Below are 4,608 nucleotides of genomic sequence, written 5' to 3' on the forward strand. Positions count from 1 at the left end.
TTGTGCAGCATGGCATGCCCCTCCATCCTCTGCCGGGGCTTCGACTTCCTTCTTCCCGGCCTTGATCCTCCGCGGCGCGGCCTCTTCCCTCTTCTCCGCCTCAGCGTCAAGCATGTCCTGGAGGGACGCGATGATCGGCAAATGCTCCCGCAGGTCGTCGTCGAACGCTTGCTCGTCCTCCAACGAGCGAGGGCAACCATCTCATCGTCGCTGTCCATGGCTAAAGCAAAATCAATGGTTAAAATTGCGCCGAGGCGGACGACGCAACAAACAGCGACCAATCGCGCCTACCCGGCAAGTCGTCGAGCACCTTCCGTGCGCGGAGGTGGGGCGGATTTGACCGGCGCGTTCCGGGAGGCGCCGGCGACGCGGCGGCGGCGGCACGACCGGCGGGAGCCCCGGCCGCGACAACGGTGCCGACTCGCAGCACGGATCGGACGCCCAAACGGCCGGGAAATCCAGCGGCGGCGGTGGGGTGGGAGGCGCGGGAAGGAAGGAGCGACGAGAAAAGAGGCGCGAACCAACGGTTTATGCAAATAGTCGCCGACATGTGGGAGCCCGCCTCGCTTTTCGTTGTGTCCGGCGTCCCCGGAGCGTCCCCTGTGGGACGGGGACGGGCTCGGGACGCCGGACACCGTATCGGGCCGCGCCGAACAAAAATGGGCTTTGGAGGACGCGGCTGGAACGCTTTTTTTGTCCGGCGCGCCCCAAATCCCTTTGGGGGACGCTTTGGGGGACGCGACTGGAGATGCTCTAATTGCACTGCTATCTTTTCTTCTCCAGTACCGCCACACTATCCATGTAATAATTTCATTACGAACTGATGATACCTGCTTTATTACACATGTGCAATAATATTTTTGATAAAAAAAAACCTTCTGATTACACAACATAAGACTTTGCATGATTATTATATTGTCTGACTACACGACGTAAGATTGACTGACATAGCCTCGTGTTTTTTGAGGGAGACTGGCATAGCCGCATGTTCCCATAGAATAAATGTGAGCAAGGCCTAACAAGACTGTAAATAAAATGAAGGAATTATTCATCAAACATTTAGTGATGTACATGACTCACCGTAAATATTTTTTGGTATAATAATTCCACTGGGGTTTTGATGACTCATTTTCATCCTACTAGGCAACACGGCGTTGAAAGTCACCTCATCGCCACCTTGTTCAGGCTAGCATGACATATGTGAAGCCCCTCGGTTCAATTGCTTCTCATCAATCTTGAACTCGAATGCGTCTTGTTGGGGCTAGCATGACATATGTGAAGCCCTACATCAGTTGCTTCTCATCAGTCTTGAACTCGAATGCTCATCACCAGCATGATCTTTCAGGTTGTAGGTTTGTTAAAAAAATACACCAAATGGATGGTGAATCTGAAAGCTCCATAAGAAAGAAGGACACGTAAGATTATTTGTTTAGTAATATGTGTCAGCAACAAATGAATTGTATGATAAGGTAAATAAAAATGGACAATTCATTACATGATGGTGACCCAAACTTTTTCTCTTGGCAACACAAAGGTGACCAAAACTTTTGTTCTGTTTCTAACATGTGAAGGTAAATAGCTAGTCAAATCTATTCAGTAGTTAGTTTGGCATCTATGAAAGAAAATAAGACAAATCATCTTGCAATCGAAGAGCGTCACTATAAGTGAACGCACAACAAATTAGGCAAATGCTTCTAAGTGAAGAATAGATCTAAATTGCACGAAAAATCAGGGTAGTAATTCTAAGAAAACTGCATAGACCATGATATGCATGACCGACTGTTAGTATTTACCAACATGGCTGAAACCTGGCGACAGAACTTGAATTTCTGTAACAAATATGTGCAAATGCTTGGTTTGCAGCAACTTGAATCAACAATAGGAATGCGAACTGCAAGCAGTTACCAACAAGCCCCGAAAAAGAATGAAATCAGGCATGCTTACCATGATACTACCAAAGAGACTAGATGAATTTTCTGTTCGACTTAAACGTGAAGTTTTATTGTTTAAATACTCCAGCTCTGTAACTTTATTATTATAGAACCAGAATAATTTTCCTCACCCTAGCTGAGCATGCCCACTAGCGCTAGATTTAAGATACCATTGCAGCCAACAACTTAGAAAATTATGCATAATACGGGTGAGCACCGGGGACACATCAGCGAGTGTAGCATACCCAGCATTGTCCATGGTGCTGGCACAACCACCACCTGCCACATGAAGCAGTACTCCCACCTTGGTCCCCTATTAAAAAAAGGACACAATGTTGTTGTAGTAAAACTCAAAATGGCGCTTGGCCTGTCAATGTAGAGAAGTACACTAACTTCGTTCATAGTTCTAGAGGCTACAAAAATAACACTATTGATCTGAACAATTTTAATATGACATCCAACTGAATAGGAGCATCTAGACCTGAATAATGGGATCGATAAAACCTGAATAGAAACTACCAAATAATTCCTTTTTCTACTGCCAAACAATCTATGGACTATAATGCACCGGGAGACATGTATAAAATGATGTCAACATTCAATTAATTCATAAGCTGACGTAAAACTACAAAATTCAATTTTGTAAATTGTAGCTTGAAAAAGTATGTAGCAGAAGAGTAAGAGAGAAGTATACTAGAAAACAGTATATAGCACCAAAGGGAGCACATACAAAATGAAAAGCTTATGCTAGACAGAACAAAAGGTATTCCCAGCTAGCTATCCACAGGGGAAGGACCATATAAGAGCTCCATGTGCAGAGCTTAGACTAGATGATATTACCAAGTAAAATAATACTTACAAACAAGACTAATCAAGGTACTCAGACATGCGTACTCCTTTATTTCTACATATACCTACTTCCACAGACAAACAGAAAATATTCGGGGCAACATCTTTGCTCTCAGTATAGCATTTCTACTGCACTGAATCCATCCACCACCCTCCCAAATAGACAGAAGTATTGAGCAAAGTTTATGAAAAAAATGGAAATTACCAAAAAAACAGAAGTACGCAGTTAATGGAAAAGCACGCAGAGAATCAATATGAAATGGAAGTACATAAACGAATGTCTATGGTAGTCTTACAGAGGTAAATAGTCAGGAAGAAGAAATTAATCAGATCATAGTTCTGAAAGACAGGAAAAAAAGGTTAAAGGTGAACATGAATCGTAGGCAAAAATGAGGAAATGGATCTTCCATATGTTATCAAAGGTTGAGCAGTAAACAGAAAATTAAGTGTATTTCAAAAACGTGCCAAAAACAGATGCTAAATCTGCACGCTCCATTAGAAATTAGCAATTCATTCCATGAAGGATGTCGACATGATACGAAAGAAAAGGACAACTATTCATTCCATGAAGGATGGCGACAAGCAGAAGGTGTGCTGAGCTTTAGCTTATTTTTACATGTTAAGCTGCATGCGTAGTTATAATGTTGTTATCATCAATGAAAGAACAAAACCAGGCCATATTCAAATATGAAGCTTTAAACGTATCTAAATTGCGTTAGACATAAGGTTGTAATTCTAAAACATTTGCACAGATAGTACACCCTTTATATGCATCGGCTGAAACAATTTGCGTTGAGCTAAATGTGATGCAGATCTTGGATTTCCGAAACAAACACTAGGTTTTGAGTAACATGAATAATCTCTGGATGACAAAACTCCAAATGAAAAATAGTAACAGAACCTACACTATTGGATTCAGACTTGAGCTCCCCTAATAGGACTGTAATAGATCAGCTCCCTCACATCATTAACTGACCAAGTTATTCCATTCTTTATTGCCAATCAAAATCTTTGTACAAATATGCAACTGAGGACAGGTACAACTAAAACAGTAATCAATTAATTGAAAACCTTATGATCTTGAATAAATGAGATGATTAGCTTCTGAACTTGTGCAGAAAGCCAGAAACTGCCAGGTTAGCCTGTTCTTTATTTCGCCAAGAAAATGGACAATGATGCACATGATGAGCACAATGTACACCAGTCGTTTCTTGCATTTTGTGAAGGAAAACGCACACAAACCGGCCTCTAATTTGCATTGATAATTGAAAAGAACTAGAACTGAACATCTATTTACGGCCTCAATTCTTTGCAGTCCAAACAAATTCAGCAAAAAAACAACCCAAGTTGTAAGTTCCTAGAGTAAATTTAAGGCGCTGCAGTTCCCCTGTACCTCATCGTTGTTGGAGCCAGGGCCGCCAGAAAGTTCTGTGCTGCAATCAGGTGGAGTCTGGGGGCGATCAATGGATCCACCTCTGCGATTGGGGACGGAATCTAACAAAAAAAACATAATGCTGCACGATTGCAGGAAGGAAAGGATTCACCTTGACGTATAATCCCACCAAGTAGCAGATGCGTGGATGATGTGATGCGGAGCTCGCCGGACGCAAGTAGCTGATGCCTGATGGTGTGGACGGCTGGCACCAGATGTAGGAGCCGCGGCGGAAGTATTCTTGTTCGCGAGGCGCGCTGGAACCGCCGCAGACGACAGCGGGCGGCTCGGGCCAACGGCGCTCGCGGCGCTCGAGTTCGCTCGTCCGGCGCCCAGTGAAGTGTGGAAGCCGACGCCCGTCTGGACGCCTTCCGCTGACGACGTCGCCGCCCGAGT

General features: G+C 43.9%; 1 long non-coding RNA gene across 1 annotated transcript; it reads right to left on the minus strand.

The window, feature by feature from the left end:
- Positions 1–882: 882 nt before the first annotated feature.
- On the minus strand, positions 883–2,285 carry LOC124683071. Its single transcript, XR_006996538.1, has 2 exons — positions 2,177–2,285; positions 883–1,387 (listed from the first exon to the last, which is right to left on the minus strand). It is a non-coding gene; the product is annotated as an uncharacterized LOC124683071 (long non-coding RNA).
- Positions 2,286–4,608: the final 2,323 nt, after the last annotated feature.

The sequence above is a fragment of the Lolium rigidum genome, chromosome 1, assembly GCF_022539505.1.
Source record: "Lolium rigidum isolate FL_2022 chromosome 1, APGP_CSIRO_Lrig_0.1, whole genome shotgun sequence".
Classification (NCBI taxonomy): Eukaryota; Viridiplantae; Streptophyta; class Magnoliopsida; order Poales; family Poaceae; genus Lolium; species Lolium rigidum.